We start from the raw sequence: 12314 nt of genomic DNA, 5'->3' as shown, positions 1-12314 counted from the left end.
ATAGTAGACAAGGAAAGCATCTCTTTAAAAAAATCCAAATTATGAACATGTAATGAGAGATTTAAAACACCAGCGTTTTGTAACCTCTGATGAATTAGTGGATCTGGATATTGGATGTCAACAGCGGCTAACATGACAAAGTGAGAGAAAACCAGATATTATGTGATTCCCTAAGAAAGAACACAAAATCACCTATAGTCTTGTCAAAGGGGTTAAACCCGAGTCTAATCAAGCCTCTGGATCCAACTCCCAATTTTGAGGAAATACAGAGGACGAAGAAATATGCTGAATTTCACATAAATATACATTCATCAAAATCCAGATGGTGGGAAAGTCTTTGCGGCAAACAGATTCTTCTAAATATAAACCATAAAGGAAAGAAGCATGGAGAGGAACCTATAGATTAAGAGATATTTGAAACATCAGGTTTTAAAAATGGGGGAAGATGAAACTACAGTGTCTTGGATGATAAAACTATAAAAAAATGCCAAGTAGTTATTGCTATAAAAGCAAAGTGATTTGGGAGAGCTATGAGAGGTTTGTGACTGGGCCATGGCACACGGAGGGGCCTATGAAGTGGTGGGCAACATTCAATTTTTTAAGCTGGTGTGATTTAAGGGTGCCTTATAATAATTCATTAAGCTGTACCATTCTTTCACATGTTTTTTTATATTTGTGTTTACATTTACAATAAAAGTGCCAAGAAAAGTATCTTTCTGAGAGAGAAGTAAGAGATGTCAATCAAGTACAAATATTAAGGAATGTTATTTTATTAAGTGTAATAATGTTATTATAGTTACGTTTTAAATTAGAGATACACACTGATGTATTTATGGTGGAGTTTGGATTTGCTCTCAAATACTGTGGTAGACAGCCTCTGAGATGCCCCCAGTGATCCCTGCCTCCTGATATTCATGCACTTGTGTAATCCTCTCCTCTAGACTATGGGCCAGACCTAGTGACTCAGTTCTAATGAACAGATTATCACAAAGGTGATGGGATATTACAAAAGACCATGACTTGCATGTTGAGCATTCTCTGTTGATCTCTCTCTCTCTCTTTCTGTCTCTAATGGAAGCCAGCTGCCATGTGGTAAGCTACTCTTATAGAGAGGCTCACCTGCTAAGGAACTAATGCCACCTGTCAGTAGCCAGCAAAGACCTGAGGCTCGCCATCAGCCATGTGAGTGAGCTTGGAACCATATCCTTCCCTAGTGGAGCGCTGAGCTGGCTGCAGCCTCAGCTGATGTCTTGATTACTTCTAAGGGACCCTTAGCCAAGAAGACCCAGCTGAGCCACACCCAGATCCCTGTTCCTCAGAAATCAAGATAATGCTTGTTGTTTAAAGCCACTAAATTTTGGGTAATTTAATTATTAAGCAATGCAAATACTAATACAAATATCCCGGTAAGACATGTGGGAGAAGCAGTGAGTAGATCAGCAGTTCTCAAATACTTTGGCCTCAGGACCCCTTTACACTCTCAAAAATTATTGAGGCCACCAAATGCTTTTGTTTATATGGGTTATAGCTATTGACATTTACTATATCATAAATTAAAACTGAAAAAAATTTGTGTCTATTAATTCATCAAAAACCCATTATTTATTAACATAATCTATTTCTATGAAACATAACCATATTTTTAAAAACAAAAATTTAGTGAAAAGAGTGGCATTGTTTTACATTTTTGCAAATCTCTTTAACGTCTAGCTAAACAGAAGACAGCTGGATCCTCATACCTGCTGCATTCAGTCTGTTGCAGTATGGTGCTTGAAGTATATGAAGAAAATCTGGCTTCATTTAGACATGTAGTTTAGTAAAGGAGCGTTTTTATAGCTTTTCCAAATAGTTACGGACATTCTTTTTTTTTGTCAAGATAAATTTTCTTCCTTTTTTTTTTGACGAGGAAGCTTGGTTCCGAGCTAACACCTGTTGCCAATCTTCCTCTTTTTGCTTGAGGAAGAGTGGCCCTGAGCTAACATCTGTGCCCATCTGCCTCTATTTTATATGCGGGTCGCTGCCACAGCATGGCCTGTTGAGTGGTGTAGGTCCACGCCCGGGATCCGAACATGTGAACTCTGGGCAGCAGAAGCGGAGTGTGCTGAACTTAACCACTGCGCCACCAGGCTGGCCCCTGGACATTCTTGATAGTACACCACAACACAACAAGTGACAACTTCTTGAAGATTTGTCAGAATGTGGACTCTGAGATCCTATCAATTAACTTTGCTATTCTGTTATGTTAAAATCGAGCTCCCATGGAAAGGGCAGTGGGACCTGGAGAGGCACAGCTCACAACTCTCCTTAGGCCTGGGTGGCTGCTGCCTCATGGCCGCAGAGGGCCTGAGGGACCAAGAAGGCAGCACTGGGTGGATGCAATCTTGGCCACCTCAGCTGCAGGCAATGGAGCTGTACAGTATTTTAATTTTAATTCTGCTAACATCTTTATCAAGAAGCCACTTACCAAGAGGTTATTTTTGTCTTTTATGAAGTTTTTGTCTCTGTAAAAGGTAGGATTACATTTCTTTCCTGATTGAGGTAGTGTAGTATATTCTTTTTTTTTTTTTTGTGAGGAAGATCAGCCCTGAGCTAACATCCATGCTAATCCTCCTCTTTTTGCTGAGGAAGACCGGCTCTGAGCTAACATCTATTGCCAATCCTCCTACTTTTTTTCCCCCCCAAAGCCCCGGTAGATAGTTGTATGTCATAGTTGCATATCCTTCCAGTTGCTGTATGTGGGACGCGGCCTCAGCATGGCCGGAGAAGCGGTGCGTCCGTGCGTGCCCGGGATCCGAACCCGGGCCGCCAGTAGCGGAGCACGCGCACTTAACCGCTAAGGCACTGGGCTGGCCCCAGTATATTCTTGTTTATCAAAATACTTATGACATTGGGACTTTGAATTTGTAAATATTCATAATGTGTGAAAAAGCATGATACATATATCTCAACCAAATAAATAACGTATGCTTAGTTGTTTACATGTATACACACAGAAGGACTAGAAGGACCAGCCAAACTGTAAACTACTTGTGATTATGGCTGATTTTTGTGCTCTTTGCTTCTTGTGTTTTCTGTTTTCTATAGTGCACATTAACTTTTAAACATTGGGGAAAATGTTATTAAAAAATTAACTGGTCTATGTTGCACTTTGAGTGGATCTTTTGCCCATGCATAATTGTGTAATATCAAGGATTTGTCTTTGAAAATATTGGTTCACAGAGGTATGCAGATCTTCCAAATGTTGACACATTTCATACAATATAAAAGAGGTACATTCTGGGCCGGCCCTGTGGCTTAGCAGTTAAGTGCACGCACTCTGCTACTGGCGGCCCGGGTTCGGATCCCGGGCACGCACTGACACACCGCTTCTCTGGCCATGCTGAGGCCGCGTCCCACATACAGCAACTAGGAGGATGTGCAGCTATGACATACATCTGTCTACTGGGGCTTTGGGGGAAAAATAAATAAATAAAATTATAAAATAAATAAATAAATAAAAGAGGTACATTCATTAAAAATCACTAGCAATCTCATTGGAAAAATCTTTAAGTATTGGGAAACTGTTGAGCTCACAGTGGCCATGTTGTAGTCAGAATAATGGCCCCCCAAATTCCTGGAAGCTGTGAATATGTTACTTTATAGTGGGCCCAATACAATCACAAGTGTCTTTATGAGAGAGAGGAGAGAGGGGAGAGGGGAGAGGGGAGAGGGGAGAGGGGAGCAGAGAGAGGAGGGCGGAGGGAGGAGAGAGAAGGAGAGAGATTTGAAGATTCTAGGCAGCTGGTTTTGAAGATGGAGGAAGGGTCCTCAAGCCAGAGAATGTAGGTGGCCTTTAGAAGCTGGAAAAGGCAAGGGAATGGATTTTCCCTTGGAGCCTCCAGAAGGAATGCGGCCCTGCTGACACACTGATTTTAGCCCAGTAAGACCCATTGCGGCATTCTGACCTCCAGAACTCTAAGATAATAAATTTGTATTGTTTTAAGCTATTAAGTGTGTGGTGATTTATTACAGCAGCAATAGGAAACTAATACAGGTGGTTACAAGTTTTCCAAATTATAATTTTCCCGTAAAAGCTTGAACTTTATCAATGGCAACAAAAACTGTTGGTTCTTTTCCCTGAAGAGACAGGCTCAGTTCATTCATTTTTCAGTATATGTCTGTCAAAAACCAAGCCAGAATAACCCTAGTTTATGGTTGTGTCAGTCATTTTTTCAAGTAAAAAGAGTGTTCCATCAGATTAGTGGTTACCAGAGGGGAAGGGGGTTGGGGGGTGGGCATAAGGGGTGAAGGGGCACATATATATATGGCGACTGACAAATAATAATATACAACTGAAATTTGACAATGTTATAAACTATTATGACACCAATAAAAAAAGTGTTCCATGAAAAAAGCAAACTAGTTCAGCTCATAACTTAGTCACATAAGTGCTTTTGCTGGAGACAATAATTTCCCCATACTGTACTTCAGTGTGCAGCACAAGTGCTTTATGCACACTTCCAAATGTGTCACACAGAAAGTTAAAATGTTCAAGGGTCAAGGCTTAATAAAATTCAGAATTTTTACTTCTTTATTGAGGACATACTTAACTGGGACTGGCTCCTCCTGCCCCCGACCCTGGCCCTGTGTATGGCAACGAAGGATACAGATTGGTACCACTGCCTTGATTCATTTTAAGTCACCAGCAGTTTACCTGCCATTGCTTTGGACCGCTAGTGCAAATGTCAACACAGGGAAAATGGCAAAAAAAAATCTTAGTATTATTATGAAACTAAGATTTGGGGGACACTAGCAGTTCAGAGACTACACTTCAAGAACTGCTGGTATAGGACACATGATATGCTTTGTTGCTGCCCAGTATCTACATTTGCCTTCTTATTCGGGGGGGGATTTCCCATATTATGACTCCTGTATCCCTTCCTCCAATAGAAGCCACAACTTACTTTCCATACTTTGCCTGACACTAGAGCATAGACATATGACCTTAGAACTGCCAATCAGTTATACGTATGCTAGACTGAGATTTGGAAGACAGCACTGTGAGGAAGTAGATATTTGCCAGAATCCTTCATTTGGTGAAGGAGTCAGGGGAGGTGCCCAGCTTCTCATGGGCACTGTTGGTGGAGCTGCAGATGCCCACTGCCCAGCATCAGCAGTGTGGTCGGCTGTGTCTGGGCTCAGTAGTGACGGCAGTGAGGTGCTCTTTGGGACAGTTCCACAGTGTGGTTTGGGCACTGCTCCTGGTTGCGTGGCCTCCATGCCTGATTCTTTGGTCATCCCAGAGCTTTTCTGAGGTACCTAATATTGTGTCTACATTATTTCCCTGTTTGAACTACCTTTTATAAGCTTTGCTATTTTAACTGAGGAGCCTGGGTATCACCCATGCCCTTGGATCATGCTGGGCAGGGGATTTTGATGCTCTGATTGCATAGGCCTAGATCACTTGCCCACTTGTAGAATCAGGTTTGGAGTAAGTCCATGTAAAATACACTGATCGCAAGTGAGGGAGAAGAAAAATATAGATCATATTACCAATAGGTGGAGTAATGGATGCCAGGGAGAGGAAAACAACAACTTTTACCAGAGGGTAATCACTGTGAAACTAGGAGATCAAAAAACAGTACAGTACTGGGGTCCGGCCCAGTGGCACAAGCCGTTAAGTGCGCGCGCTCCGCTGCGGCGGCCCGAGGTTCGCCGGTTCGGATCCTGGGTGCGCACTGACGCACCTCTTGGCATGCTGTGGCGGCGTCCCATATAAAGTAGAGGAAGATGAGCATGGATGTTAGCCCAGGGCCAGTCTTCCTCAGCAAAAAGAGGAGGATTGGCAGATGTTAGCTCAGAGCCGATTTTCCTCACAGACACACACAAAAAAAACAGTACAGTACTTAACACTGGATTATGTTGTCTTCCTTTAAAGAAAGTTTTCTTCTGCCAAGTAGTTACTTCACTGGAAGCTCATCTTGACCCTGCTGAACCTTGGTTTTCAGCTCTTACTCTAGGGCACGGTCCTCACTCAAAGGTGGGCCTCTCTGGTGTCTCAGCTCAATGCCCAGGGTTTTCAGCAAGGTCTCCACTCTGCAGGGCTGCAGTGTCGCCCTCCCACCACTGTGACCTCTGGTAAGTGCTGCTCTTGGTCCTGTAGCAGCACACTCTGCTGGGCCCTGTGCAAGTACAGCCCAGCGCTTGGCCTAGGATCCAGGGGTAACTCCCACACAGCCTTCTGCCACCCCCACCCCTGCACCACTCTCCTTTCTGTACCTGGAAAGTTCCAGCCACTTCAGCAGCCCTGAATTCTGGTCTCTGCCTCCTCAGCTCAGCAGAACCAGCATACTCTGTCCTGCTGCCCTGTGCCATGGGTAGGAAATTGTCATAAGGCAGAGGGCTGGGGCAAAAGTGGGGCTCATCTCCTACATTCCCTTTCTCTCAGGGATTGCAGTCCCTGGCTGCCTATAGTCCAAAGTCTGGAAACAAATGCCTTATACATTTTGTCCAGTTTTATAATTATCCAGGGTGGGAAAGTCAGAAATGCAGGTCTTTTTATAAAGCCTATGACTACAGATTGATAGGGGTCACTGATTCACTGTCTGATCTTTCAGCTCCACAGGGCATCAGCTATCTAGGGGTCATCAAGCTCTGGAAAATTGAATCACATCATCTAGACTCTCACAAAGCTAAACGTGTACCTGTAATAGACCAGCAAAAATGAGTTGCTGGTGCTACCACAATGAGCAGCAGTGGGAGGGTTGGAAATGGTGTGTTTAGAGAGGCTGTATTAGGAAGATGTCCATCAGATAAGTGAATGCACATTACCCTGTTCAGTTACTATGAATGATTTACGAGAGTTGTTTGTATCTCTGGATAAAGCCACAGTGTGTACCTGTGTGTGGTAGACCACTAGCCAGCCCTCCTCCAAAAAGCCCCCAGTGACACAAAGGGAGAAATTCTAGGTATCACTGCACAGGTGGGGGCAGAGACTGGCAGCGCTGGCACAAGAAAGTCAAGGCACAGAGCCTGCGCAGTAGAACACGGTGGCCTGGTTGGCTGAGTAACGGATTATTCCCTCGTATGGCGTTTGAGTTGTTCCTGGGTGCCAACATCTTTGACCTTAGTAATGGCAGTGAGGTTGCCCACAATTTTGGGTCCCTCTGACCTTGTGGTTGTCTCTCCAGTGAGGCTGGGGCTCCTGTCGTTGCTTCTTTATCTCAGGTATATCTTTTCAATGTTTGTTTGCTGCTTCAGAAGACAAAGTAAAAGCAACTTTGAACTGACACCATCATCGCCTCTTCTCAAACCAGGACTAGAGTCTGTGATCATGCCAGTGCTGAACTGGCTGAAACATCAGAATGGCATTGCTATGCTGACTCATTTAAGAGCCAAAGTGGGGCTGCTGTGCTGAGTGGCTGAGACCCAGATGCAGAAGAACCCCTCACCCAGAAGGCCAGAAACCGTGGGACGGTCTGCAGCAGCAGGAAGTCTGTCCCTTATGGCTAGATGGGAGAACTGTCTTGAAAATATCTCCTTCATCCTGGGTGGACAGCTTGGGACCCAGGCAGATAACTGAGACAGTGTGTTTCCTAAGGTGGGGCAGGCAGCTGACGGTGGCCAAGAATTTGCAAGCACCAACCTACTGGTAGAATTAATCTTGAGTAAACTGTGGCATTCTTAAGAACTACTGAGATTGCTATAAATCCTTTCATGTTTGTTACAGTTGAATTGTGTCCTTCCCTCCGCACACTCCAAATTCATATGTTGCAGTCCTAATCCCCTGTACCTCAGAATGTGACCTTATTTGGAGATAGGTTCTTTAAAGAGGTAACCAAGTTAAAATGAAGTCACTAGGGTGGGCCCTAATCCAGTATGACTGGTGTCCTTATAAAAAGGGAAAATTTGGACGCAGAGACACATACAGAGGGAAGATGATGTGAACATATGGCAATAAGATAGTCATCTACATGCCGAGGAGAGAGGCCTGGAACAGATCCTTCATTCACTGTCCTCAGAAGGAACCAACCCTGCTGACACCTTGATTTTGGACTTCTAGCCTCCAGAACTATGAGACAATAAATTTCTGTTGTTTAAGCCACCTAGTTTGTGGTATTTTGTTATGGCAGCTCTAGTAAGTAACACAATGCTTAATTCTTAAATTCATTGTAACCCAGAATAGCATCTCCAAATCCAGTTTATTGATTTGTGACATGGACTGAGGCCTGAGCCTAATCTTCTGCTAGGGTTCCATTTTCCTGGGGATAGGGCCACTCAGTAGAACAATCATAGATAAGATATCCTGGTTAATATGAAAAAATCTAGAAAACTAGGTTGTTTTGTTTATTAGTTTTGAAATTAGCAGGGAGAGTTGCACCTTCTTTTCAGCCACTGTGAACATAGAAAGAGTATCCCTTAGACGAAGAAAGCTTGGGTTCTAATTCTGGCTTTGCAGTGAACTTGGCATATCATGCAACTTTTCTGAGTCTTTGATTATCTTTATAAAGAGAAGATATACGCTAAGAACCTTTATAGCACTAACATTACAGAGAGAGAAGTTCAGAGAGTTAGAGAAGTTATGGGATGTCTCTCCATTCTAAATAACCTTACAGTATACTTTCCATAAACGCTGGGAATGACTAGATTGAATTCAAACCCAACTTCCACCCTGGACTGAATTGAATAGTGCCCACCCAAAATTCATGTCCACCCAGAACCTGTGAATGTGCCTTTATTTGGAAATAGGGTCTCTGCAGATGTAATCAAGTTAAGAGGAGGTCATATTGGATTAAGGTGGGCCTTACTCCAATGACTGTGTCCTTATAAGAGGCAAATTTGGACAGAGATAGACAGACAAGAAGAACACCATCTGATGATGGGGGCAGATTGGAATGATGCATCTACAAGCCCAGGATTACCAGCAACCCCCAGAGGCTAAGAAGAGGCAATGAAGGATCCTCCCCTGGAGCCTTCAGAGAAAGCATGGCCCTGCTGGTGGCTTGATTTCTAGCCTCTAGAAATGTGTGTGGTGATGGGTTGTAATTGGTATTTTGGTGGTGAACATGATGTGGTCCATGCAGAAATAGAAGTACAATGATGTACACCTGAAATTTTTACAATGTTATAAACCAATGTTACTGCAATAAACAAAAAATTAAAAAAAAAAAAAAAAAAGAACTGTGAGAGAATAAATTTCTGTTGTTTTAAGCAACGCATTTTGGGGTACCTTGTTATGGTAGCCCTAGGAAACTAATCCACACCTTCTTTCCCCACATTGGGGCTGGAGATACACTGGACTCTCTCTACATTCTGATCATATAGGAATTCATAAAATATCCTTCTCAAAGGATATTTTCAAAGACAGACCAATATCTTGTTCTGAATATTATATATAGTACATATGAGGTGCCCCTTTAAACTTTAGTTTTGCGGAATTGTTTATCCATTTTTTTTTTCTCACAGCGCAGTGCTAGTCCACCAGGAAATCTATGGACTCTACCTTCAAACTGTATCGAAAATCTGAGCACTTCTCTCCATCTTCACTGCTAACACCATGGTCCAAGCCACTATCAACTCTCAAATGGGCGACTGCCATAGCCTCCTCTTTTCCCTTCTTCCAATTTTGCCCTTCTAGTCTACTTTTAAAAGAACAGAGTGATCCTTTTAAAATGTTTTGCCAGATCATGTCATTCCTTGCTAAAAATTTCCAGTGGCCTCTCAATGAACAAGTCAATTTCTTTATGATGGCCTAAAGATCCTTGGCCTCCCACTCTCTCTCTGGGCACATTTACTACTTTCCACCTTGCTCACTCTGTTCTACTCACACTGGCCTCCTTTCTGATCCTTTTTTTTTTTTTAAATTTTATTTATTTATTTATTTTTTCCCCCAAAGCCCCAGTAGATAGTTGTATGTCATAGCTGCACATCCTTCTAGTTGCTGTATGTGGGACTCGGCCTCAGCATGGCCGGACAAGCGGTGCGCCGGTGCACGCCCGGGATCCGAACCCGGGCCGCCAGCAGCAGAGCGTGTACACTTAACCGCTAAGCCATGGGGCCGGCCCTCCTTTCTGATCCTTGAACGTCCTGGGCAGGCTCCCACTTCAGGACCTTTGCCCTAGCTGTTCTCTCTACCTAGAAGGTTCTTCCCAGCTACCCACATGGTTAGATCCCTTACCTCCTTCAAGTCTTTTTTTTTCCAAATGTTACTCTTAGTTTGAATTATTCCAAAGCAAACCATAGATAAAGACTTGGGGGCAGGTAGTTTACCTGGAAGATCACCCCAGGAATTATGGTGAGGAAGTGGGGAGTGAAACAGGGGAGGGAGGAAAGTGTATAAAGGGCATGTCTAAGCACCGGTGCCACCAGGGCTCAACCCTGCTGGAGACTCTGATAGACTATGTAGAATATTTATCCACCAACTCTCATCCCTCACTGTTTGGGGTTACTCCCAGGGCATTACTGCCTGGCACTTTTGGCCTACCCTGCATGGCTCTTGCTTCCAGATAACACCCTTGGGCAGAGATAGAAGCTGTTGTCATGTATGGGAAGTATCTGCAGGACGTAATCTCCTCTGGGGTCATCTGAGGGGATATGGAAGAGGCACCTGCAGAGTCGCTGTGGTCACCTTCTCAGGGCTGCTTTCCTAGACTGCTCTAATTAAAACTGGAATCTGTATCCAACAGCTTCCTTACCCTCCTGGTTTGTTCTATTGCACACATCCTTTTATAATATATAATTTACCATCAAACATTGTTTTTTGCTTGTCTTACCCCCAACTCTTTTGTTCACTGATATATGTCCTAAGTTCTGAGCAATGCCCTGCCAGAGGAGGCCCTCAGAAAATATTTATTGAACGAATGCATGAAAAAGTCCGAAAGAAATCCTAGTTTTGTGACATCTACTGGGAAAATTGGATAACTTCATTTGTTAGTTTCCAGAATTGGAAGAAACTTTAGGAAAAGAACATAGTCAACCTGTTCATTTTACAAATTTTACAAATACATTTTGTGGGGACAATAACTCAGATTCCTTGAGGTCCAGGACCTGTCTTTTCTAACATATTTTGATACATATTATTACTTCCAAAGCATAATTTTGGTTACTACTTACACTCTATTAAAATGCCCTATAATACCCAATTTTCAAGGTGCCTCCATATATATTATCTCATTTGATTGTTATGGCCACTATGTGACATAGATAAAGCTAGAATTATTATGTATTGTTCCCTTTGTTGAGAATCTAAGTAATTTTCTGAATTCAGAAGGACAGTCTCTCAATCTTTCTCTCTCTTTCTCCCTCCCTGACAATGATACTCATTTTTACCAGTCTTAAAAAATGCTAAATCTAAGCTCTAGGAATGATAAGGTTCAGGAATGATTAAGTCTTGGTTTCTATGGCTTTTGGAAGACCTCGTTTTCTTGATTCAATTGGAATGACCTAAGTTTGGTGTCTTTCCTCTATTAATTTTATTCAAAGGGTCCTAAAAGGGCACAGATTTTGAATTATTAAATTGTTTAGAAACATTAAAGAAAGCTGACTATTGCATACTAGGATTTGCAAAAATGGATTTCCTCTACCAGAAATCCATTTTTGCATATACTGATAACCACAGTGTCATAATAAGTAAACATGAAAAAGGACAGAGTTTTGGAAGGAGGAAGAGGGCTATGATCTCCAGTTAGAGGAACCCTGCTGCCATCCCACTGTGGACACGGACAGTCATGTGCAATCATAATCACATTAAAAACAAACCGGCCAAGAATCAGATTTAGTGTGCAAGAACCAACCAGCTCAGAAATGAGACTCATGAGGGGAGCCAAGGAAGGAGAGCCGAGGACACAAAGGGTCTAGGTCAGCAAGGGGTGCACTTTCAGGGTACACGTTTCTGTTGGCAGCTTCAGTTGACCTAGGTAGGCACAATCTACAGAAATAAACTGTCAAAGAACAACTCAGAAACATTTAGTTATGTGCACACTGTTTAGTATTTTCCATGAGAATAATTTACTGACATGTGAAGTTGTCAGTGGAGAGACTGAGTCAAGGATGAAAGCAAAGAGAGGATGTGGTAGATTGCTATATTGGTGGTCACCAGGAAACCAATGAATCTCCCAGTATTCACACCCTGGTGTAGCCCTTTCCATGTCGAATCTGGGCTTGGCCATATGACTTGCTTTGGTCAAGGGGACATCAGCAAGCGTGACAAGAACAGAGGCTTGATAAGCAGTTGCACCTTGGAGCTTGTCCTCTTGGAATGCTCTCTGTGGAAGCCAGAAGCCATGGAAGTCCAACCACCCTGAGACAGCCATGCTGTGAGGACGTCAAAGCCAGCT

Source organism: Ceratotherium simum, chromosome 13 (assembly GCF_057802395.1).
Source record: "Ceratotherium simum simum isolate JZ-2026a chromosome 13, ASM5780239v1, whole genome shotgun sequence".
Taxonomy (NCBI): Eukaryota; Metazoa; Chordata; class Mammalia; order Perissodactyla; family Rhinocerotidae; genus Ceratotherium; species Ceratotherium simum.
The sequence above is the reverse complement of the archived record's forward strand: the minus strand, read 5'-3'. Positions refer to the sequence as shown.